Source organism: Chamaea fasciata, unplaced genomic scaffold (assembly GCF_029207755.1).
Source record: "Chamaea fasciata isolate MVZ Bird 193981 ecotype frontalis unplaced genomic scaffold, bChaFas1.0.hap1 SCAF_6, whole genome shotgun sequence".
NCBI lineage: Eukaryota > Metazoa > Chordata > Aves > Passeriformes > Sylviidae > Chamaea > Chamaea fasciata.
This window is the reverse complement of record NW_027094091.1, coordinates 67,567,657-67,594,161: the sequence shown is the minus strand read 5'-3', so window position 1 is coordinate 67,594,161 and position 26,505 is coordinate 67,567,657. Positions and strand designations below refer to the sequence as shown.

The following is a 26,505-nucleotide window of genomic DNA, read 5'->3' as shown; positions in this document are numbered from 1 at the left end:
CATCTGAGTTTAATTCCAGGAGAAGGAAACTGATGTATTCCTGCTTTCAGGTGTAATTACTTCAAGACAGATTGACCGTTTAAGCACACACGACACTGCTTAGCTTTAATTAGAGTAAATTGGCAGAATTTATACGACCGGTAGTTTTGGGGACTGTCAGATGCATGAAAGTATATTTTGCATATCATTTCCTGCTGAGGCTGTGACCAAGGTACTAGCTGAATGGCTTGTAATTAGGATAAAAACACTTTGTAAATTTAACCCTATCTCCATTAGGAGCAGAGTGGAACAGGCTGGGGAAGGAGGTGGTGCTCCAGGGAGACAAAAACATTTGAAAGAGAAGGAGAAGCAAGAAGTTGCTGGAGACTGTGCAATAATACCGACAAGTGTTATTGCCAAACTGGAGTCTTTGTAGACAGGCACAGGTGATTTGTAAGTGCGTAAGTAAGATTTATAAACCCCAAAGATAATTTTTCTGGAAGGCTGTTCTAGTAAATTGTATGACCCCAGTGTTGATATGACTGAGACTAAAAGGAAAAGGCGGTCTGACTGGATGTTCTGTCACAACAGTTCCTAAGGCACCAATTCTGGGTGCCCTGGAATAATGTTAACCTTTGCTGGATTCACTCCTGACTTGGCCCTCAGCTGCAATAGTAGTGCAATCAATGAGGTTTTAGTGTGTAAAGAGACCCCAAATCATTGACTGTGCAGTAAGGGAAGTACTGTTGAGCACCTTCTGTACTGAGCAACCTCGAGAGAAGGACCTCTCATTGCTGTGTCCTAGATCCCCTTCCTGGCTGGAGAAGCTCTTTCCCAAACCAGGAGCAGGGTGCTGCCTTGTGCCAAGCACCTGCTGATGGATCTTGTCAGTGCTGTTTGGATGTAGTTTACAGTCTGTCTCTTCCTGGCAACTGGGGAATCTCCATTTAAAAAATTGTGGAACATGAAGGGTCCTCAGTTTTCCCAAAGGAGAAATAGCTGACCACAGGTTCAAATTCGATTAAATAATTGGCACAGGGTTTGCTAATTCATCTCTGCATAATGTTGGGAGCTCTTACTGAAGGTATTCCGTGAGAATAGAGTTGGAAACAGCAGGGAATAGCCCAAAATGTATTAGTTTCTGTTTTATTGCTTGGCACATAAAAGGTGGCTGTATCACCTTGCTGAGTTGAAGTTTGGTGAAGAGGCTTAGTGGAAGTGGTCTCAAACATCTCCTGTGAAGAGGTCAGGACGGAATAGGAATCTGTTTTCATGAGGATGCTGCATAATTTGTCCTGGGCCTGAGACCTGTGAAAAAACTGGAGAAGCTGTGGTCTTTCACACTTGGGTACTGATATTTAAGTTGCTGAACAGCTCAGAGTTCTGAGAGGAGTTTTATTTCCGTGTCAGTTGCATCTGCTTAGACATGTCTTTGCTTTAATTTGGTGCAAGTGCACCACTATCCAAACATGATATATCTGGGTTCAATAGTCCCCTGAAGCTGTGTTTTCTCTAGTCAAGGTGACACAGTCTGTAGATGGACAGAGGTGGTTATCTTGTGGTAATCATGAGAGAGGCCAGTCTGGCTGCTCCTTGTTTCTTGCTGCTTTCGTGGGGTTTTGCTCCTGTAACCGACTTTAAATACAGTTGACAAGACCTGCTTCGGCTGATGAGTTAAGAGCTTGCTGTCAGCACCCATTCTCCCAACACAGTATCAGTACTTCAGATTTCAGTCACCCTAATCTCTCTGCTTTCAGAAATGGAGTCCTGCATCCCTGAAAATAAGACACAGCGGAAATTCTGTTGATCTTTCTTCCCAAGATTGTGCATTAACAGCATTCTGGCAGGACTAAGGCAAGAAAGTTTGAGGAAAAACTCTGAGTTCCTTGCTGTTCATTGTTCTCCTTCTCTTAATACAAAGAATTGTGATAGCAATTTCTGATAAGAAACAGTTTTTCTGAAGTCCATGTGTTCCAGGCTTAAGCAAAATGGCAAAAATAAGGGCTCGAGATGAATAACAAGTATTTAATGCAGCAGAGGGATGGTGATAGTCGTGGTGGTGTTGTGCATTTGCTTTTAAGTCCAGCACAGATATTTTTTCCTGTCACTGTTATTTTTAGTAGGATGCTGGGGATGCAAAACAAATATGAAACGTTTAGGGCAGCAGTTTATGCTGTGACTAATCTGTCTTCTGTGAAGCTAATAATCCTCCCAAATTCTTCTAAAGGGGAAGTCACAGATTTGTACTTTTCACTGCATGGCACATCACAAACCAGAAACGTGGTTAAAGGCTGCTAATAAGTCCGTGAATTCTCCTCTTCAGGGAGCCTTCCCTCGGGAGAGCCGTTATCGTTAATCTGGTTAAATCTGGATGTTTTCCCTTCTTTTCTTATATTGTTTGTTCTCCTTTGAGGTAGTTACAGTTCATTTATGTCTAGTGAGGGGACAAGTGGTGTTTGCCAGAGCCGTCTGCAGGGGCCGATGGGCGCCCGTTTGCATGGGCCTCGTTACAAAGGCAGACCACATCCTGGCCGGGACAAAGTGCTGTCTGATCCACAGCCGGCACACACCAGTGCCTGCCTGGAGCCACGCCAAGGTGTGGGCAGCCTTTGTGAGGAGGCACTGTGTGTTAGTCTGCGTGGAAGTCGAGGGAAGGGATAAACCAACTAAATTAATCTTTCTTTCCATTCTCTGGCAGAGCTTCTACCAGTCAAAATATGCATGTGATTCACTACAGTATAATTTTTTCCTGTGCTTTTGTTTGCTGTCATCTAGGAGAAAAGTGGTGTGTCATTCACTCAGCTTCTTCGCTGGGAGCAGAACATAGAGAAAATTAAAATACCCTATGTTGGGTACCTTCTTGCAAAGATAGAATTGTTTCATGTGTAAGAGGTATCTTTCCACCAACTGATAAATACAAGGTGTTCATCATCTTCCATCTAACAAGTTTTAAACCCCGCATGCAGCTCAGGTTCCAGGATTTAAACTTCCAGCTCTTGCTGAAATGGGTGGATAAGCAGCTATGTGCTTGTCAGGTGTGTCTAACTCGTGTAACAGAAAACCTGAGCTTGTGGGCAAGAGGGCGAAGGTGCTGTTGTAGGACAAATACAAATCATTATTTTCCAGTTAAGGACAGCAAAAGGAATCCACAAAGTGGATTTGGTGACAGAGTTGGAGATATTACCCCATACTTCCTTGATTTTGGGTGTGTAAAAAAAAAATCAAAGGAACAACTGTTTTTCTTTTCATTTAAACAGCAGAATAAAATATGAACTCTGTGGAATGCTATGCAATTAGGGTGATTTTTAAAATTAGTGTAGCTGCATAGGTTTGGGGTTTTTGAGCCTTGCATTGCATTTCTCGGTTGAGAGAATTATCATGTGGCTACAGGACTTTAATAAACCTTTTTGCAGCTAAAATAAAATGTTGAGGTTTGATGGGAAAGCAGAATGAAGTGGAACATTGGTTACATCAGTAAATGTGCCTTATTCTCAATTGGCAGTGGTGAGTGTGAGTCAGTTTGTTTCAGCCTCTAAAAATACCATATGTCTTTATAATTCCAAACAAGTCCTTAAGATGGACAGGAGTGTTTTTTCTTTTTTTTCTTTTTTTTTTTTCTTTTCTTTTTATAAATATGGCACAGCATCTGCTGAGTATCTCTGAAAACACACCAGCTCACATTCTGGTTGACCACTACTGTCCACCTCATCAAAAAGAGTGACCTCACAAAGGTATGAACCATCAGGTCACTGTGGGGTTGCTGGTCCTCTGCCTTGTGTTTGCAGGTGCTGGAGAACAAAGTCAGTCTTTGCACAAACAGGTGAGTTTTCCATTCAAGCTGGTGGGAGTTGTCCGTATCTGTGCCAAGAATGGACTCTTTAAAAATGCACTTGTGGGTGAAGTCCTCACAGATTTTGTTTATCCAATTTTCGGTAAACCTGTTGTCCTAAAAACTACTGTGTGAGCCCAGCTTTGCCACATGATTCAGTACCAAAACTATGTGAAATTAGCCCTTTTTCTTTGGATCTCATGGGTTTGATCAGAGAAGAATTCTGAGGCTTTTAGTTTACTTGACTCTCAATGTTGAGCAAAATTAATGATTTTGTTTAAACCAACAAAAGTGCTTGGAGAAAATACCTATTTTCTAGAATAATTGTTGGGATCCTCATTGGTTTCAGACCTTTCAAAGTAGCAAATACACTGAATGGGATGCTTTTTCTCCACTGACTTCGTTCAAATGTGTTACTCAACAAACTCTGAAAGGAGGTAGATTTTGTGTTTTGTTGTGAACAGACCAGCCATTCACTGTTGTGATTCAAATCCATTTGTCCTGAAAACTTGGAGACCATTTACTGATACATATTCTGGTAGAAACTACCAGGAATTCTAGTGGCCATCATGTATGTATTTGTCTGCTTGACTGATCTACCAGAAAGTTTTGAAACCTCTTTTACAGTGAGAAGAATTTTTGAGTCCTAGAAGGAAAAAACCATCAAATCCCAAAACACACATTTTTTGGTCTAGAGCTGACTTCATTTCTTCCTCACTTTTACAAAACACATTTTATATTTTTTGTCTGAAATCATTAATAAATTCAGCTTTCTGTATTCCAGCTGTAGTATTTGAATTTTTACCCTTAATTTTCTTTTCTGCTTTTATGACTGTGAGAGGATAACTGGAAATATTTGATACACCTGTTGAATTCCACAGAGGGGTTTTCAGAAGCATGATAGAGAGAATTCATTATCCATCTGTAGAGAACTATAGAATATTGTACCCATTTTTGTCAGCTGTATTTGAGAATAAAACATTTAGTCAGACAAGTGCTGAACTTAAAGGAACCAAACTAAAGACAAGGGATGTTTCCAGTGAGTAAGAACTGGGAAAATAAGCCAATAGAATTTAGAGTTCATTTACGATCCTCCCTCTGTCTTCCTACAGTTGTTGAACATTTTCTGTCCCAGATAGTCCCAAATCAGGCTGGCCCTGTTTACTTTGCGATGTGTGGTGTTCATAATCAGATGCATAAACTTTGATTTTCCTCTTACAATGTAAACTTCCAGGACAGTCTCAGAGAAATTTGATAATGGGTTTACTTTTGCCATAACCACAAACCTTTTTTGGGTGTTCTGTTCAGCTTAGATGGAGAGTGTGTGGGAACATCTGGAAGAAAAAGTGCAAATAATATTTCTGTGAATATGTTGCAGCTCAATTTTGCCATTTCCACTCCTTCAGAATGCTCGAGTAGCACCGCTGTTTTTCTGGTGGTGTAGCACCAGTAAGAACAGGTGCCGTAGAGCGGGTTGTAGTGCTCTGTGCCAGCTCTTTGCTCTTCTCTAATTACAGTGTTTGTCCCATGCAACCTGCAACACAATTGTTGCCCTTTTTTCAGTGTTGTACTGAAATTTCAGTACTTGGATATTGTCATGGGGTATCAGATACTTGAGACCAGATAAGACTCATGAGGGGGTTACAGCGCTGAAAAAGAATCTCTTCTCCCCTCCAGTCCGGTGCTGTAGGTTGGCCTTTACAGGACGGTGTTGGCTTTTTTTGGTTGTGCTACGATTTGTTTTGTTTTAATTAGTCAGGAACATGGATAGAGGAAGTACTAAAGCTTTACGGGAGTTGTATGTGAGGGAACAAGCTATTGTCGCTGTTTGTGGGAAGAATCTGCTCAATAAGCCAATATACGGGTCCCTATGTCAGCTGATAGCACCCTCATTAAGGCCTGTTACTATAGGCCTGTCTTTCCTCCTGCTCTTGTCACTTGAAAAGCTCTAAAGCCATCACTCTTTATTTATCTGGGTTTAGAGAGAATGGGAAGAGCTGTTTCTAATCCCCAGGAAACGCGCTGAACAAAGGATGTGATTTGCTAGGTCAGTCTAATGGCTTATCTCCTCTCCTGGTGCTCCCAGCTTTTGGCCTTTATCAGTGCTTCAGGGAGCAGTGGGATCACTTGCCCAGATATCTTCCCAAATGGGGGGTACAATGAGGGGCTGGGTGTTTCTTTGGCCAAAAAACGCAGTTGCTTTATACCTTGAAGCATGATTGGTTTTTGTAGCATTGGCTTTGCTTATTTAGCAACAAATGCGGCTTGCACCCAAGGCCTTATTCCAAATATTTGCCTTGATGTGCTGGATGCCTGAGAGCAAACATGCAAAAAGAGCCCTGAAGATGTGACTTGGAAACAGAATTAACTTCCCTGCAGGAGTTGCCTGAAGGAAGTAACAGCTAACAGCACAAGATCTGCTTGGAATACAGCTTATACTTCGGAGCAGCAGGGAACACGGAGCTTTTTTGTGATTTAGGTAGACTCAGTTCTCAGTGCTGGACACATAAGATCTCATTTTGCCTTAAAAAAAAAATCCATTATTTTCTCTGCCTATTTCAGGTTTGATTCATAGTGTGCCTTATAACTGGCAGCCTTCTCAACACTTCCAGTGATAGAAACTAATACGTGGTGATGAGATGTGCTTGCAGGCATAAGGATTTCTGTTTTTAGACAGTGTGAATATCTGCATGTAGAAGGCTTTTGGAGGCATGGTAGGGGATGGTATTCCTGGATTACATGCTCTAGGAATCATTACAGTGCTTGGGCTGGCTCAGACAGGATTCCAGAGACTCCGCTCCCTCCAGGAGTCTCTGGAGGATGTAAATCAGAGACACAGCACAAGCATCCCTACCAAGAATGAAGTGTGTGCACTGGTGCAGAGCAAGGGTGAGATCGTGACCTTTCCCTCTCTGTCCTTTTGCAGACAGCAAAAGCATTCCCTGCCTGTGTTCCAGGCAAGAGACTGAAGATTCTAGGTGGTTTTCCATGGTTTTATTCTCAGGAGAGTCTTGTTAAGTGTCTGTGATGTGTTTTTTCTCTTTTTAATAATGTATTTGTTCTGGGACCTGGTTTGTACACTTCTGGTTTGCGCTCAAAGTTGCTCAATGCAGAATGAATAAAATAGAGGTCTTCAAAAATCTATCCTCCTGTGGGCTTCCCTTCAGAGATCCTCCAAGCTTTTTTAAAATGAGTCAAGTTCCAGTTTCTTCTTGGGTTAAGTTTGAATCTGTTTAACAGGGATAGTGATTTTTTGTGATCAGAGGACTAGCTTGGGTGATGCCTCAGTTTCACCATGGAAAAAAGCCTCCAGAGGGAAAGGTGCTTTGCTCAGCGTCTGCACGCATTAACAGAAGGTGATCCCTTGAGCAGATGCTGAGCACAGATGGCAGAATTCCCTCCCATCCAAGGGGTCTGCGCGGTTGCTTTGCTTTGCTTCACTTCAATGCCACTTAAAGGCTGTTTTCAGTACTCAAGTAGGACTTAAGTACAGCAGTTCTTGCTGGCACACCAGTGAGGAGCGTTATGGGTGAATATTTCAGTAGTGCCAGGAGACAGTAACTTTTGCTTTGATGATTCTGGTGGGTTTATTTTTGTCTTATGAGTTCTTTCTTGCTGTGATGGGAATTGATGGAACTTTGGCTTCAAATCATGGTAGTGTGTCTGAAGTGTTCCTGTGCTGCTTCCTTTCTTTCCCTGTCTTAATTTAATGTGTCATTACAGCAAGCTTTTACTGAGGCACTAATTAAAGGTTGCTATTTGATTATTTCAGCCACTGATTTATTCCTTGTGGATTTGGAGCTAAGGAAATTAATTTCTCCATGTTGTCCTCTGATGCATCTTGCAGAGGCACCTTTGTAGCGCTTTAAATAGGGATACTCCTGCAAACTCCTGGTTGCTTTAAGATACTTCAGAGGCTGAGTTCAGCCATCAGAAAACCCCCTGGAATCCTGAATTGTTTTCAGGCTTCTAGTGGTTGTGTCGCTACAAATCTGGTAGCGCTGAGATGTCCAGCTTTATCCCAGCTCACTGATTCCATCACGTAGCCTGCATGGTGGGGGGCAGTGCTGGGGAAATCATGAGCTGTGTTAAGCATCCAGCCTTGCAAAAGCCCTTGGTTTGTAGTTTCCTCCCTTCAGTAGCAGTAAAATGCTGCTGCCTCACATACCACAGATACCTGTCTATCCACTTAGAGCAACCAGATAGTGTGCTTTATGGGTACAAAGGTCAACTGGACAGGTTCATGAAAGAGAAATTAATTGAGGGTGACTAAATAGATAAAAAGGAGGCTGGCACAGGAAGTCTCTGATCCTCAAAAGGTTGTCTGCTGGGAGACTGCCAGGAGGTATCGTGTGTGCTCACCCAGTTCTTGTGCTCCCTCTGAGAGATCTGCTCTCTACCACTACTGGGGGGTAGGCTATTGGGTGATTTGTTCTGAGGCAGCGTGGTAGCTCTTAGGTTTTCATACATAACCTGCTTCTCCACAAGAGAAAATATTACAGCATGGGCACCTGTTTTAAACAGCTGTGACCTTGTAACTGGAAGGATTAAGATGTAAATCTGGAGCACCTGATCCTGACATGCACTTTATATTGAAGCTTGCTCTCTCTCAAGCCTAAAATTATCAAAAGCTTTGATAATTGCCTTTGGGGCTCCTATTCTCTCTGGTGTGGTGAAATGATAAAATTTACATAGGTAAACTGGGAAAATGGCTAATTTGAGAGTAAAAAATATTTGTCCTTAATTCTTACTGCCATTGCCAGGATCAGTTCTAGCCTAATTGTTGCAATCCAGGCATAGCTCCTGGCTGGGCAGATCCCGTAGGAAGTTGCTGCTGTCATCTTCCAAGAGTGCCACGGTTGCGTGGGTTGAACCCATAGGTGCAGCCCAAAGGCCTCAGGGAGCTTAGGTAGGTTTCCACAGGCTCACCAAGACACCGCAGCGGCCCCAGGGCCCTGGTTAAATGTTAACAGCCTGCTGCCAGCAGTGTGTCTGCAGGGCAGTGAGCAGGTACTAGTGGCTGCAAGTTCAGCATGCTCTAATTGGCAACACTAACCTGCCTTGGCATGCTCTCAGGTGTCTGTTTCACCTCGTTACAGCTTGCTTCAGAACTGCTGCATGGTTTTTTTTGTTGTTGTTATCTTAAGTATATTGGAGGTAATTTTGTAGGCTTAACTCTCTCTGACTGTGAATTCTCCTTTATTGTCTTAAAATATTCTGAGGCAGATACGTTGTTTGCTTTTGCCCTTAAAATTCAGATGAGCAGTCTGTCTTTACATGAGCCTTTTGGAGGCATTTAAAGCTGGTTTAATTATTCCTGTGCTGTTTGCTGTGACTCGGAAGTGGAAATGCCCAGTGAGCTCATTAACTTTTGAAATCCTGACATGTTAATGCACTACCTACTTAGGTGCTTAATTAGCATAGTAACTAAGTAACTGGGCTGCGAGTAAACTGTGCCTGAGCTGGCATCCTGTCAGGGGTAGGAGCAGGCACTGTTAGTGGCTGCTTAATTGGCAGCGAGCAAGGCGTCTCTGATAGAGAGAGGGTTTTCTCTCCAGGTTGATGAAGGCTGCAGTAAAGTCAGTAAATGTGGCTGCTGGGCTGGCAGCTCCCAAGTAGGAGCAGGAGCTGTAGGACACCTGAGGGGATTACTCCATCTGCCTCCCTACCTACCAATTGTGCTGCTGGACGAGCATGAGGGCACACAGGCACTGTACTGCTGCTTCTGCACCATTCAGAGGCTCTGTTCCATGTTAGATTAGGGAATACCCCATTGGGCAATTGGATGTAATGGAGTTGAACCTCACTGTCACAGTTGTCCTTGTTGCTGCCTTGCTGTGGAGTCTTGTGTCATTGCTGACCTTAGGGCTGAGAGCCACAGAGGATTGCACCAGTGCCCTGGTGACCAGTTCCCAGTCAGAATTGTGCAGAATTTGTGCACGAGAGAGTCTGCATGAGACTGCCTTGAAGGTGGCAGAAGAATTTGTCTCACCTGTTTCCACCTAAATTGGACATATGTGTTTAAAAGGGTTAGTGTGTTAGAGTTAAATCATCTTGAGGGAAATTTATTCAGCTACAGTGCCTTACACACCCCTTAATCTTGTTTAACCTCCTAAATAGTTACGTAATGCCTTGGCCTTGTGTGTAGGGGGGAGTTTCACCCAGTGTGAACAGGTCTAAAGGAACGTGTGTGATCCTGTGAAGTAGGTAACACACAGGGGTGACTTAATCCCCTGCTGAAATACAGCCACAGCAAACGCCTTTTCACTTCCAAGAGGAAATGAAGAAGAATATCCAAATATCCACTTGAAGACTGAAGACATGCTTTTAGCAAGGGAACTATAATGACAGAAATAGCATTCCAGCCAGGATACCTGCTGCTGTAGTGTCTCTCTTCCTGGGTTTCCTCCTCAGCAGGACATGTTACATTTCTCTCGCTTGCGTGAGGAGCCTGGGATCGCTTCAAGATGCTGGAGTTGCTCAGCAGGAGAGTTATGTGCCACTACGTTTCCTGTTCAAATGCATTTCCTCCTGTTATTGACTGACAAGGAGGAGGAAGGGAATTTTTCAGAAAGGCTCATTTCCAGCCTTAGACAGCTGCTTTCCAGATTGTAGAGAAAACAACTGATATTTTTTTTTTTTAAATCTTCTCAAAAACATGCATTTGCCCACTGACACTGCACTGTGTAACACCCTAATGTGCCAGAGGTTTCTGAGAGGCAAGTGAAGAAAGCAACTTGTTGGTGTGGGAGCTGCCTCAGCAGGAACTCTTGCAACAACCAAGGGTTAAAAATTGCCCAGGGAAAGCTGACGGCGACAAGAATAAACTCATGTGGTTATGCCACAAGGAAACTTCCAGCCCTTATGGTTGGACAGAAACAAAAAACATTTTTGTCACTTTTCTCTCTGTCTCCCTGTGGGAGCATGGGGCTATGGAAGCCCTGAATGGGGTGAGAGTGATGATCATGTTGTTAAATGTTCTAGCTCATTGGGTTGTGCCTTTAGTGTGGTGGTGTATCACTGTGAGGTTTTTTGGGGGAGTTTGTTTTTTGGTTGCTTGCAAAGGCCCTGTCTTGAAAACAGTTGTCTGCTGGACAATGGACTATTAAACACGGCAGGCTTGGAAATAGAAAGGATTCTTTTGAACCAAAATGTGAAAATCCTATCGTCTATGCAGGGGAGAAACGTGGAAATGCTAGGAGGTCAGATCAATCTCTGACAGTCCTGCATCAAATGTCTTTTTTTTTTCTTTTCTTTTCCTTTTTTTTTTTTATCTTTAATTTAAAAAGATTTAAAACTTCAATAGTTGCTCAAGTGAGTTTGCTGTTGTGGTTTTGTTTTTTTGTTTTTTTTTTTTTTTCATAGGCAGTTGAAGAAGAAATGAAAAGCATTAACAGCCTTGCAAGGTCACTGGGACCTGAGCAGAATTATTAACCGGTTCTCTCTCTGTCAGGCACTCTGTATTCACTGTATCACAAGCTTGAAGCCAGACCTTATTTTACTAAGCAAAAAATGGTCCTTTTGTTGCTGTTTTTCCCCTAGTGTCATCTCTCATGGTTGCCAGGGAAACGAGTGTGTATCCTTTCAGCATAGGTTATTGGGCCTCAGGAAGGAAGTGCTCCAGTGCTGGCCTGCTATTTTTATAGAACCGTTACATAATACAATCTATTAAAGCTTCCTCTCGGTGTTTTATGGCACAAAGGGGAAATTAAGTTTGATGACTCCTAAATGTTTGATGGAGGATGTCAGGTGACTTCTGGATTGTTTTGTGCTCGCCGCATAGCAACAATATTTCTGTGTGCAATTCAAGAAGAACAAATATACATTAGTGCCCTGGGCAATATTTGCCTGCATGCAGATCACCAGAGGAAATTGAATTCTCAGCAGAGCAAGTGCAAACAGTGTAAAAGTGCAGGGTGCTATCAGCTAGGGAGAGTGAGATGGCAGAGTAGTTGATGTTTTGACAGCATAAGGAAAAGAGGCTTAGAGGAAAATATTTTCTTTTCCATATGATATTGTACTGCACAGAAATTGGGAGGTGCCACAATTCATTGGTAATCACAATGTACATCTGCAACATACATATTGTAGTAGCTCTTTACTGACACTGATTTATCAGGATTTAATGCTGGGAGATAATGGGACATAAAGCTTTGGTATCACAAACCTTGATTATTTTCAAGTAAGAGAACACTGTGTAGAGTCGGTGGTGTTGGTTATATGTGAAACTTGAACAGCTGCCATGTATATTCCCCTCCTAGGTATGTTTCACATGAACACTGACTGTTCAGAGATATATTTAAAAATGAACAGTCTTATGTTGAATACCTGGCCAGAAAGAAATCTCTGCTCAGAGACTGAGGACTCACAATTCCTTCAGCTCCTTCTTGTCAAGGTCAGGTCGACACTGTGTCTTGACTGAGCCATAGCTCCAAGTGAAAAGGTTTGGCATGCAGATGAGTTGCAGTGAAACAACATTATTGCACAGCACTTGCTCCAGGGGAACTGTCCGCGTGCTTGCACTTGGCCTACACCAAATATGAGATAATTCAAGCCAGATTAGCCATCAGGGTCTGCTCTTTGTCTGTTGCACGTAGAAATGTATGATTTTCATAAGTTTTTAGTTGCCAGTATGACAACTGTGTTGTACTTCAGCCCAGATTTAACATGGATCTGGAGTTTCTAGTACGGATGACACACAGTCAGAGTTAGCTTTGTGCTGGGTCCTCAGCACTGTCCTTTGAAAGAAGGAAGTAATGGTACTGTGAGTGGCAAGGTTGCAGGTTTTTTGGAAAGAACAGGAAGACATCCTTATAAAAACCTTTAAGTGTGGGGGGCTAGAGTGCCTCCTGATCTTTACTGCTCATGAAAAAAAGATGTCATTTCCCCTTGAAACTGAAAGCTGCCAAGAAAACATAACTTAATTTCTATGCAAGCAGAAATCCTCTAAAAGATGAGAATTGCAATTCAAGCACTTGCATTTACAGAAGCACCTTCCATGATATTGTGCACTGCATTGGAGGGAGATTCATGGCTGCTTTCAACTGTCCCTGCTTATTTCGAAGATGGCACTGCTCTTCCAGAACAGCAGGGAGCAAGGGAAGAATTTTTAGCTCCTTGTAAAGTTTTGCAAGTAACAGAAAACCTTCTGTGCCTGTAAAGTCTGTGCCACACCATTCAGGGAGGACATCTGAGATCATCCCTGCTGGGGCAATCGCTTGGTGTGACTAGGTGAAAACAAAAGGGAAAGTTACAAAAGCCCAGATCTTGATGCTTTGCTCCTGAGAAATAACAGGAGTTTGATTAATAGCAAAAAACCCCCAAAAAACTAAAAACAAACCTGCGTTTTTGACCAGGAGGTTATATAGGACCCAGAGGATGCAAGATTTTACATGTCCCAGTGGAGGGGTGGAGGAGGAACCAGAGCTCAGTACAGTTTTACTAGGCTCCAGTCAGCATGTGTGCAGCACAGTGCTGTAAATCCATGGCCATGATTTAACGTGAAGATTAGAGCTTGCTAGGAATTTTCCAAGAAAACATTTTTTTCATCAAAACTTTTCATGGAAACTTGTCGCTTTGGATGAAACTTTTGCGTGGAAAATTTTCTGTGATCTGGCACTGGGTTCCTGTAGAAAGCCAGAGCAGAGAGCTCAGAATAGCCAATACCCCGGAGGGTAAAGCTTTTCCTGGGAATGCAGGAGATGTGCCTGCCAAACATGAGGTCTTGATTCTCAGGTTCCTGTTCCTTCACTGTTACAAGCTCTGACTACTGGGCTTTTGGCTGTCCTGTGTGGATGCCTCTTTTTCAGAGGAAGGGTTGGAGGGTACGTCTCCTCTTTTGTGTCCTGGTGCAGAAGAATTTGTTGTTGTAATCCTAAAAATGTTAGCAGGACAAGAAACATGCTTCCCACCCTGTCCTGGGGTGATGCATTTTCACATGTTCCCACCATATGCAGTTTCTATTGTCCTGTGGCATGTTTGTAGGCTGTGGGTCAGGCAGGATTCAGTCTTCCCAGTCCTGGTTGCTCAGACTGGTGGCCTGGCTGGAGAAGGTGGGTGGTTACCCTTCTACATCTCTGCTTGGACTGCCTCTGCACTGGAACTGGACTCTATCAGGATTGTTTCTTAGCTAGCTTCAGTCTGGACCAGACACTTGAAATAGGTCTCCAAACACTTACCTAATCTCAGCTTTGAAAGTTTTTCTATTCTATTGTCATTTCTGGTGTAAGTGATAAGTCCTCAAAGGAGCAGGCTTTGGAGAGCCTGAGCTAGGTGACTAGCTTTGCTCCACCAGGTGATAATTTGTCTTGATCCTTTTAATTAACCCTTAATTTAAATAAAGTGGAACAACTTTAGGAGAAGGTGCTGAAGTACCTTTCTAGCCTTGCAGGTATGACCTTCCTTGAGCAGACAGGTGACCAATTTCAATCCTCTCTGATCTGGACATAACAAATAATGTTATCTTCAGTTAATTGCTCTTTTCCCACTCCTTTCCCCAGAGTCATGTCTCTGATTTGAGACGCCTTGTTGAAACCACAACTAACTTGCAAAACTTTTGGTATTGATGAAAAATCATTTCTGAAGGCAACTGAACTAATGAGCATATATATTTTAATGCTTCTGGTTTTGTGCTGTCCAGAATGAAAATACCCAGTGAAGAGGGAGTGAAACAGCAAAGGAGACTGGAGAAGATACTTCCTGTGTTTGCTTTGAAAGCAGTGATGTATAAAACTCATTTGTTTTCAGAAGAAACCTCTGGAGGAAAACAACTGTGAGCAAGAACGTGCAAAATGTAGAGGTAGAATTATCTGACTTTGTCCTGTCAAATGTTAAGCCAAACAGGAAGGTTTATTTTTCTCCCTTCTTTTTTTTTCTTTTGGCAACTACTTCCCCGAGCTTCCTATGGGGTGGAAATGGGCAATAAATAGCAGGGTATCTAATGGCATCGTTCCAGGCCTCCCAGCTACTGGCGCTGGCAAGGAAATGGCTCTCCTTTTGCTTCCTTCTTATTTTTAGAGCGCTGAGTTTTCAGGGGGTGGAGGGAGGGTCGGCTATTATCAGTGAGAGTCAAACCACAGTGGCTGCCTTCCGCAGGGCTCTCACTGCCCTGCCAAACTAGAGGAAGTTGGGCTCATATAATTCACACCGCCAGCGGTTTTGCCTTGTAAGCGAGACTTCCTTTAAATCTAAAATACATTCACATGCACGCAAAGCTGAGCCCTCTCATTCCTGTAGGAACCCTGCTCTAAGTATGTCCACATTTTTGTCTTCTGGCCTCTCCTTTTTTATTTTCTTCTTCTTCTTTTTTTTTTTTTCCCCACTGCCACTTCAAGTTTAGAAATGCTCACTGGAGAGATGAATTGCAAACAGAACCAATGTTGCTCTTGGAAAAGTTGCTCAAAGAACAAGCCCTCAAGAACAACAGGCTGCGAAAACAGCCTTCGCTGTGATTTGATGAGTTCCATATAAAAATGATCTTCTCCAAAAATCTATTTTGAGCTTGGTGTATTGAAGTTGATTTTTTTTTTTAAAGAATTGTCAGTCATACAAACTGTAGAAAATTCAACTGGATTTATTAAAAATCAAAGGGATTTGTTTGCCATGAGGTGATAAAAAGCACCAAAAATACCAAAGGGTGTTTCCAAGTTTTGGAAGTAAAGCTTTTTCTCCTGTGAAACTTTAGACCCTATTCTTAGATTTTGCACAGGGGTGCTTGATTTTCATTTTAAATTTGTAAACCAGCTTAAATAACTCAGAATTCATTCACACATGATAGGCTTACGTATGATAGGCTTATATTTCTATTTGGCTGTGGAGCAGAGCTTTAAACTAGAGAAGTTCAGCTTGGTTTTGATTTTAACTTGGACATTTCAAACACCCCTGTTTCCACAAACTTCATATGAGAGCACTTTTTTCTGCACTTTGTTGCATATCTTGGATTTAGAGCAATCATGGCTGGAAGCTTTGTTCTGCAACAAGTCCCCTGGGTTGCTCCTTCCCCAGAGAGGACTCAGGTATACCAAATTCCTTCTGAAAGCTTTCCCAAGGTTATCTCCTGGCTGTTGGTCTCAGGGAAGGGTCTAGCATACATCTTGTAATAGGGGATACTTGCAGTGGTTCTACCCTGGTCTGGACTGTATTCTTCCAGTTTGTATGCAAATACAGGCTCTGAAATTTCTCCCAGCAAAGGAAAGACTGGTTCTCAGGCCAGATTTGTAACTTTACTTGAAGCCTTGAGGCACAATGCAAGGCATGATACTTGATACCAGAGGAATGGATTAAGGGAAAACTGGAGCAGAAATATCTGCTTGCACGTGTTCAAATTCTGTTGGTCCAGGTTGCACCACGGAGTTTAATCATGGTAGAGATTATTCAAATGTGGCCTTGGTGGTTTCTGAAGAAAAAATTCATAGTCATGATGACGTCTCCAGGTGGTTTGCTAAGTCTGTGCTAACCGATCTAGCCCCTTTGGCATGTGTCTGGGATTTGGCAAGATGTTAGCTGAAGCACAGTATTTTCCAGTCACATGATTCTAGGAGAATGGTTCCATAATCCACAGTACCTTGTTGTTTCCTATAGTTCCTGATGCAGAGACTGAGTAGGACCCCAGGACTGGCCAGCCTTGGAAAGTTGTGATAGTGTAAGTTGGGTTTCACTTGTGCTTTGTGAAGTAATGTGGGAATGTAGACTCTAACCAATGAGTTTTACATAATTTGCACTTGAACTCCCACAGAGGTTCAGTTTGAACTTGAGCAAAGGGACATTTCTGCTCTTGTGTTGTGATACTTTTGTACAAGCCTATGCATTCTACCCAATGTGAGGTTATTTTGGTTATTTGCCAGATAAAAACATCCTTAGCCATGAACAACTACGAATACAACTAGGAATCTTGCCACAAAACAATGATTTGTTACTATTATTTCTATTTTGATGACAAAACAAAGATTCCTCAAACAGATTAAAGAACCTTGGTTAGCATGTTTATCCTGAGACCACTGAATATGTGCTGTAAAAAAATCTCTGTAGCCCAAGTGCCACTTTCCTTTCTGGAAGAATGCAATCTAATTACTCTCTCATTTCACTAAAATACTCCTATTTGTGCAGTTTTCTTGGTTCATTTGGGTTCCAAAAGGACCTGTTCTCCATGCAGTTTGATGCTATGAACAGGTGAGCATGATAAATCCATTATAAACTTGCTTTACACTCAACTTAGGACGTTCTGCTCTTTAGAATGTATTAGAGACAGAATTTAATAGTCTTCTGTCCTTAATTCTCATTCATATCCACTCTATAATGGTCTTTTGGAAAGTCTAAATTGATTTTTATTACAGAGTTCACAAGTATCTATAGTGAAATATTGCTTCTATCAAAGGCTCATTTATGATGTCAAGTTTCTTATAATGAGATTTATTTGACATATCTTTAAAGGTTTAAGGGCTCTTCCCCCCCCTTCCTTTTGTCCCTGAGAGTCCTGGTTTACTGGTATAAGGCATGATGTTTCCTGAGTGATAACATTAAATGCATTATTCTCCTGGTGTGTTTGACTAGGAATTGTGATAGAGAAACCCTTTTGGAAGTACCTAATACATCTCTTATTGCTGAGATGAGGAGACTTGGGCTAAACCATGTTTAGGGATAAAGTGTGTTTTTGATATCCATGGGCCATTCTTAAACATGGTGCAATTTGTTAAGTGATTACTTGGCTAATTTTTTGCCAAACATGAGGTCCATATTTTTCAGCATAGATTAATAAAATGTGATCTTACGTAGGAACATGTAGATTTCTGTGAATATTGATAAATACAAGGATAAAGTACAGTATATATGTGACTTAATTACAGCTGCTGAAATGAGTAATCTCTATATAGTGAGCACTTTAATGACCTTCGGGTGAAAATATTTACTGTTTGAAAACAAAGCAAGGAAAAATAGTTATGATTTTTCTCCCCTATTGGGATGACCTGGACATATTCCAGAAAACAGTATTTTACAGAACATATAACTTACCATGCAACTGTTAAATCTCTTTCAAATATATATGGTTTTTTTGCCTTCTATAAAACCTGCATAAACTGCTTTATGTGTATTCATCACAGGCAATAGTTAAGTTCAGATATTTACCACAGGTATCATTTGGTCTTCTAACAGGCACAGTGAGACTTTGAGGGAAGTACTGTGGAAGATGATTTATTTTCACGTCATTTAATGCCACAGTCCTTATCTTCCTTTAGAAACAGGACCTGGATTTTCTCCAAGTGGAAATTTTCTACTGAAAGGTGAGACTTAAACTGTGGTTAAGGAAGCAGCAGAGGAAAGAACATAAAAATAATGTGGCCAAATCCTCCGTGATGTAGCTCCATTAGAGCTGTTGGGATTTGACCACAGAGAATTTGTCCCATTAAGAGTAAGTCCCAGCCCAGCATGTGTTTGCTCTGAAGATCCCATCCTGCTGTGAAGTTGCTGGGCCAACGCATTTGGCTACCTCCAGCACTCAACTGCAGTTTGGGGTGTCATGGACATTAATTTATGAAAAAAGAATTAGGATCCATGTTAGGGAGTAGACACAGAAGACTTTCTTGCTCTGATTTTTATTATCTTACCCCATTTTCAGTTTGCTAGTTTTGATGGAGGTTTGTAGGCTGGGGCTGTGAGCAAAATGGAGGTAAAAATTGCACTGAGGAGATCAGACAAATCTCATTTTAAAGTGTTAAAACTTGCAGATTCTGATTTGCACAGTTTTTGACAGCTATGTTTGAAAACTACCAGGTACTAAAGGACATTTCTGTCCCCCAAAAGAACATAAATGTCTTCTGATAGATACAAAGTCTGACTGGCAATTACTGTGTTTGCATCCTATATATAAATATATATTTTCACCTTCTTTAAAGGTGGAGCTGCTCAAAGATCTGGAAACTCCTGTATGCAGCACCATTGTGTGAATTTTTCTTCCCTTTCCCTATAATAAGAAACAAAGATAACCCCTGGGTGTGTCCAGAGATCTCAATGACCTGAAAACAGTGCAGATTTATGCTGCTGTAATTTATTTGAAGCCTTGTCATCTGCCTTTACTTTTGCAGTGAGATGCTAATCTCCACAGATTTTGTGTACTGTTGGTACATGTAAAAAGCTGTCCAAAATGTTGGTATCAGCATTTTTCCATGACATTTACAATGAAAGTTTCAAAACATATTTGCAGTAGTTTAGAATAAGTTTTACAAACTGATTTCAACCTTTGCAGGTAACACTAGGAAGAAAAGCCCAGGATAAATATTTAGGATTTTGATTCTTGGATGTGAGCAGTACAATGTGAACCGAGTGTGTAATAATAAGTAAGAAGGTAGAAGTCCTGTGTGTTGAAAGGGACTTTTCCTGTGAGGCTGGTTGGTTAATTTGGTCAAAAGTCTGTGGGATGGGAGAAATAACACTTTCTGATGAAATGAAAAACTTAAATGAAAACTTTCCACTTGGGTTGAATTTCTAGGCTGTCTTCAAAAAACACTAAAGCTTACTGAACTGAGGAAAGGGCTTAGTTGCCAAAACTGAACAAAATTTAACTCTGCGTGTAAACTGGAAACTCCGATTAAATTGGAAATTGTTCATTTTCCTAAAATGCTTTTGTGTGGGCTGGGAAGTGGGGGTATAGTTTCCTGACCAGCTCTAACACAGGCTTGCAGTGCTGCTGCTTTTTATACTTGCAGGCAGCCGGAACTGGTGACTAAGGTTTCGCTAATAGTGCAAATTCTATGAGCTGGTTGTTTGTGAGCATGTAATTGACCTTTGCTGGCAAAGTGATGTGGAGATAAGGAAAGGGAAAGGATAGATTTCAAGTCACTTCTTTTCTCCAGCTTGGGGGAACACACACCAGTGCAGCCTCTTGTTTTAGAAATCCTTTAAGCGCCGTTTGTAGTAATCATTTCAGTAGCACATAAGGCAATTGCATGTCTAACAGTGCCTGCTTCATTACACAGGAACCAACACAAAGTTATTCAGCAAACACCTTCAGTACTGAGGAGGCTCCTTATCTGCAGCGATGATAGTAAGCATACAGGTTTATGCAGACAAGCTGTGCCTGTAATTCCTTACTATCCATGGATTCAAAGCAGACTTTTCCTGAACAGTCTTCCGGAGATGAGTCAAAGAAAGATACGGAGCAAACCAAATTTCTCACTGCCTGCCACATTATTTGTGTTTTCTTAGGAAGTAGGATTTCTTCCCAAGTAGAAACTATGAATTTATCAATGACAAATGGGGGGGAAAAGTTGAGACAATTTTTTCAATCCAGTTAGTGATGTATATGCACCTTAGGTTCTGTACCTAAATTTCCACCTTGAATTGCACCACCCTAAATTTGGTAATATCAAATGAAAACGTGGTCTTGTGGGGGAAAAAGATCTTACTTGAATGTTAGCAATCACTGGCAATTTCTGCATAATTCCTGACTTTGTCCAGTGACTTGGTGTAGCTGAATGACACCAGAATTAAGTGTAAAGCTGCCAAGCACAGCAGTTGCAACTGTGCTTTGAAGGGTGGTGGTTTCCAGTTTGGTAGATGTCACTGGGACTGAGAAATGCTGCTGTTTACAAAGGGGAGGGGAATTAAAGTTTAGCCAAGGGAGGGGAGGAAAGCTTCTGCTGCAGCCATTTGTTATCTTAAATACTCCAAATCCTTCTCAGCTGTGGAGCAGCCAAAGATCCAATTCTGCCTTCCCATAGACTTCTTCGCAAAATGCTCCATCCATGGCAGCATCCACAGTGGCTCCAGTGGCTGAGGGAAGTGTGTGTGTGTTACTGCCACATGGCAGCCTGGGTATTGTTTCATATCCCTTGCCGATCTGGCTGTTTTATGTTCAATTCTGGTCTGGATTTTTTTGTCAATAAGTCCTGAAGTCAGTGTGTATTGTAGCAGAGTAGGGTTGGTTTTCCTTCCATAGCAGGAAAGATCCAAGCATCTCTTTGGAGTGAAAAGAAGGAAGGACAATTCTGAGGTGCTGAATGTCCTTTGCCTGTGTTGAAGTCAGCAGTGGCGGTGCCTTCCTCGTGCTCATAGGGCTGTGCCCAGAGAGCGTTTTCATTTCAGCGTGGCAAAGGTAGGAAGTGAGAACAGGCTGTTTTTCTCATTGTGTTTGTTCAGCCGTCTCTCGTTTCTGAGGACCGGGTTCAGGAGCAAGGTACCGCGCAGTCAGCTTCTCAACTTGCTGATGCTTGCACTCGCCTTCCCCTGTGACTCATTCCAAACACATCTCGTTCATTCAGGAGAGTAATTTTCTATTTCCACTTTGGTGCACTTCTCCTCCTCCTCGTCTGCCCCCTCCTTCCAAAACTAAAATGTCCTGTCAGCTGTTGTTTACATGATGGTTCAAATGTCCATGCTTGGTTTCTTTCTCCCCATCGTTACGGTTTCTCCTTCTGTTCCAAAGGCTGTTTTAGTTGTCATTTCTGTTCCCCTGTCAGCAGCATTCTTCATCGTCTCTGGCTCAGGCAGTCTGTCTACATCGTTTTCTTTAGAGGTGTTTTTGTGCTAAATGAGTGCCTCCTAGGAAGCCCAATGTAGCATAGCATAATTAAGTGACAATATATGAGGTGCCAGTCCTTTACCAGGCAGTTAATGACTGGCTGGAAGATTTACTGGCATGAGGTAGAGTCAGAGGAAATTTAGCACTCCAGCCTGCAGTTAAATGATAGGTAGAGGACATTTGAATGCTCCTATTTTCCGAAGAAACACTAATTTAAACTCTACTAGTGGTCAACTTGTTTATTTCTGTATTAAATTGAACAAATCCAAATTTGTTCAATTTAAATTCCAAGCTTATCAGGTTTGGAAGATATTACACAATGACATTGCCCTTCAAAAAGGGTATCCTGGGTTGTCTTGATGAGGTGGAGAGTGGCAGCAGGCTTGATTTTAATTCCATATCTTCCAATAATTATGTGGCTACATCTGGGAAGATTTTACTTGGGGTTCTCACTGTTTCCCCTTTTCATTACTTTAATTGTAATGTAATGTACACTCATGATCTTCCCCAAATAGCCACTGTATTCTTTGTCCCTTGTGCCTACAAGCTCTGCCTCAGTGTGCTCTGGAGGCTGTGCCTTTGCTTCATGATCTGTGTATTGATGCCCCAGGCAGGACAAGGAAGAGTGTTCCCTTACCCCCGCCTCTGTCATCTTCAGATTCCACCTTCTTCTGGCCACAAGTCATTGCTACAGCTCTCTGGCAATCCTTCACGGCTTGCAGAAATGAAGCACAGGGATGTCAAAAATATGCTTTGTTATTTTTTAATGCCTAGATATACTGTAAATGGATGGATGTATCCCATTCCCCATTTGCCCCTTCCCCAGCCCACATGGAAAGAAATATGAAGTTTATTTACCTTGGTTTGGATCTCACTTTACATATCTGAAATGCTTCCAGTGGCTTTTATACTTTTAAGCATATTAAATACGAGTGTTCAAGGCTGGGGTGAATTTTGCTAGCAGGGCTTCTGGAAAGTGAGGGCATGTGGCACACAGAACACAGGCTGGGCGATATCTGTTCACATACATCTCTTTAAAAGATGAAGGAAAAAGCTCCTATCTTTGGATCAATGTCTGCAAGATTATTCCAGGATAGGGTACCAAATCCTTCTACTTCTTTTTTTCTCTAGCTCCCTAATGTTTCAACTCATAACTTGCTTTTTTTTTTTGCCTTTTTTTTTTTTTCTTCCTTCCTTCCTCCCTCTTCTTGGTAGCAGATTACTGTGGCCACTAAGAGGTACTGTTGATACAGCTCTAGTTACCACAGTTTAGTTGCTGAAATAGAGATCTTTTTGTGTACTCTTTGTATATTTGAGCTGTTCTTTCATTGTATCCTTTTACTGGCGGTTGTTTTTGGTTTTTGTTTTTCTGTATTTTTATTTTAAACGAGTAGGCTGTTAACATTAGCTTAAACATTCACTTAGCTTTATGCCATTCAGCTTCATTCCCATGTACAAGGCAGGTGAACATCAACACAGCTCCAATTTTCCTTCCTTTACTTCTGAGTGACAGTTTTTGGAGTTATGCAGAACACATTTGCCTCAAGGGCTGCATTTGTTTTAGCAGTGAGGTGCACACTTCTGGGTGCTGGGTTTTCCTGCCTCCCCCAGCTGTGAAACTTCACCCTTAAGAAGGTTTTGTGGGGTGTGCTGGGCTTGTCGGTGTACCTGTGAGGATTCCCCTATAAACTGGCTGAGTAAAAATTTGTTATTAAATTAATTTGTTATTAAATTTGCTATAAGGTGTGTATTAAATATATCTTGGTGATGCTTGTACTGGGCACACCAGAGGTGCCTGTAGAGTGTTTCCCTGGTTTCAGTTCATCTTGGCTCCTTTCTATTTGTGAAGCAGTCTACATGAAATCATGCTTGTTAAATTTCTGGCATTTTATATAGAAGAATATTTTTTTGTCTTCAAGTTTTCTCTGTGAGTTCCATGTAAAAAGGGGGAAAAAAAGCGCCATAATCCACGTGAACATCTCCAATGAGCATCAAAAGGAAATAATTCTGCTATGGGAAGAAGTTGGGATATTTTCCAAAAATAGAAGTAAAGATGTTTGCAAAAGTTTAGTAGACAGAGTTTTAGGAGAAAGTCTTTTCAGCTTTTTCAAGTGTCACTAACTTCCTATTGAAACATACTCCAGATCTGAATACATGCTGGTGTTTAGATGTCAAAGTGCTACAGAGTCCAATGACAAAGTGGCTTGCAGATTTCCGCTTTGGATGCTTTAGGAACCTCCTTTTTTTCCCCCTTGTCCTATCTAATGTTTGTGGGTGCCTATATTTAAATAAAATTTTGTACTGTCAGCTCTTCAAGAAAGGATAAATTGCTGTGGATATCTGCTTTCTCCCAAGCTCAACCTCCTTCTCCCACCAGCATATCCTGTGCCTTTTGCAATTGCTTTTCCACCTCACACTTTTTATTCCTTTAATTTAGTATCAATCTACCTGCATTCATTTTGAGGTTGTCATATGCCATAATGGCATTTTTCCTTGACTTAATTGCGTGATCATGAACAGCATCTGAACCTCCAGGGCAGTCAGACTCTCAAAGGAAGTGTGTCCAAATCCATGTCAATTTCTTTGCCAAGTGTGCACGCATGTATATCGCTGCCCTCTCCTGCATGGAACAGGTACTGCTCCAAGATGTGCCTCAGGCCATTTTACGGGGAACATAAGAGCTGCGTCAGCCTGCTGCTGAAGGAAAAGGGTCTTGTGATTTTAGTCTGGGAGATGTTGCTATGAAGCTCGGGGTGCCTGTGGTGAGCACTTTAGAGACAGCATGGCCAGATCTGAAATCCAGAGAAGTTCATTGCATGTTTCCACAAAATTAAGAGTCTTTTGAACAGTGCTCCTTTCTAGTTGCAACTGAAAAGGGCATTCGGGAATCTGGGTGCTCTTTGTTACTTTCTGGAAAATTTGCTATTTGTTGCCATATGTCTATAGGACATTGTTGAAACCAACTGAATCATGGTGCCTGGAAATATCAGGAGGCGAATTGAGTAGCAACACAAAGTTAGGGGTAATCACAGCAGTTCTGAGGCTATGAACACAACAGCTGTGCGAGAGCCACAGGGCAGGGAGCTCCTCGAAGGCAGTGCCAAGCGGGGACCAGATGGCGTGCGGGATTGGTAAAGCGTATGAAGTCATCTGCCTGTAGGTTATGAATTCAAGTGCAGCTCAGGATGGCTAAAATTTGTGCTTGTCTGCAGCTCCTTTGGTACAGAGTGTTTTGCAAATTGGTTTGCTTGTTTAGGGAATGAAGGTGGACTCTTAAAAATACAAGCAAAAAAAGAAGAAAGAGTAGGGAAAGAGGTTGTCCTGATTTACCAGCACCAACTACCTTCTAGCATCCTTTGATTCCTTTGTCAAAAGTTTAATTCAAGAGTGAAATGTAGGAGCCTAGACATTTTTAGCAGAGTGCACTCTTTCCCTTCTTTAAGGTTGGAATGTGGGAGATGGATATAATCAGGCTCCTAAAACTGAGACAAGCTCTTGGTCATAGGATGAATCACCGAACGGTTTGGGTTGGAAGGGACCTTAAGGATCATCTTGTTCCAATCCTCTGCCATGAGCAGGGACACCTTCTGCTAGACCAGGTTGTTTAATGTCCCATCCAACCTTGCCTTGGTCTGTTTTATATTGTGTGAAATTAAACTTTTCTTGTCTAGAAATAGATGGATATTCATAAATGAAAGGAGGGTTGAGGCTGGAAGAAAGTTGTGGTGTTAGCAACTGACTTTTGGTTGCAGAGGCTGTCTCTCCAAAGGCTGTATTCCCAGAACAAGGAGGGAGGTGGTAACATTAGCACTGACAGAATGAGATGGGAAATGTCACTTTGAGTGGTTTGTACCCTTGGTGTGGATTTATTGGGATGGGAATACAGAAAGGGTTATTGACACTCTTATTCTCCTCAGCTAAGCTTTAGGAGGTTCCCATTTTGTAGGTTTTGTATGGTATTAAGGTGTGCTGGAGAGGTGCAACGCTCTTCTGGGGTCACCCTGCAGGGCTGGAGGCAGCCACCAGGGCAAAATGCCATGTGGAGGTTCAATCTCCATGGTAACATCTGGGCTGAGCCTGCATAGGCAAAATACATGAGGTAGCCTTGGCTATAATCTGTGACCTCTGAACTGGAAGTGGAGAATGGATGGAGGGATCAGGAATTTGGGATGATGAGGGCACATTTGGAGTAGGTTTAATTGAGTAAGCCATTGCCAAATGGCTTGTCCTGTCCAAGACTGACAAATAAGAGGCAGAAGGGTGATGGTTCAAAATGGAAGGGTGACAAAAATGTGGCAAAATGAACAACTTGCCTTAATCACTTTTAACTACAAAAACAGTCCTCTGTGATTCTTGCAAACATCTGCCATCAAATTTGCACTACTCTGAGAGGCAGGTGTTGAGGTTTGTAATCACAAACTGTGAGACTGAGCAGCACATCCTGTATCGTAAGTACCCTGCTAATCAAACCTGACTTGTGTGTTCATCAATTGTCTATCTCTTTTATTTTTTTTTTTAAGTTATTATTGTTATTTCTTACTTTGTGCTTGTTTTTCACATTCTTGACCTCAGTATGTCTAAACCAAATGTTTTTTCCATCTGCCAGAGTTCTGCATCTAAAGTTTTGGGGCAGTGATGAGCAGAAATTTTTAAGAAGCAAAAATTAATTGGTGGTTCTTCCAACACATTGGAAACTTCAAGCTTTATTTATTTATTTATTTATTTTTCAGCTCAGACTATTCATTTGATGTGAGAGGATGGACTTGAAATATTTTTAGCTTGGCCCCACAGATTAATCCAGGCATTTCAATGGTGCTTTTGTACATATTGTTAATATGGTCAGCTAATGAATGTGAAGCAACTTAGATGAGTAAGTTCTGATCTCCGGAAGATCATGGTGATTAAGCATGACCAACTTGCAACTGAATAAGATGACATGAAATCTGATTTAAAAAAATGTGTTTGGTGTCACAATATTTTGTGAAATTTTACTATGGAGATAATATAGAGTGCCAGTCTGCTGATTGGTTTGATTGTCTTCCACTTCATGCTGTTTTCATGACAATCACTAGGAAAACACTTTTGCAAGGTGGATGATTCTGTGTGGGGGACAGCTGCAGAGAATCTAGGTGTGCCAAGCAAAGTATCAAGAATTCCTTGATGTGATATGAGGGATGAGGAGGGA

General features: G+C 41.8%; 1 long non-coding RNA gene across 2 annotated transcripts in view; it reads left to right on the top strand.

Annotated features, from left to right (window-relative positions):
• The first annotated feature begins 248 nt into the window (after nt 1-248).
• The window catches only part of LOC136290735 (uncharacterized), a 39,692-nt gene continuing 13,435 nt past the window's right edge, over nt 249-26,505 (top strand). The window contains exon 1 of one of the 2 annotated variants that reach the window (XR_010721356.1): nt 249-432. This is a non-coding gene — a long non-coding RNA (uncharacterized lncRNA). Of the gene's footprint in view, nt 441-26,505 lie in introns of both variants that reach the window. The other variant, XR_010721357.1, reaches the window with a different exon arrangement.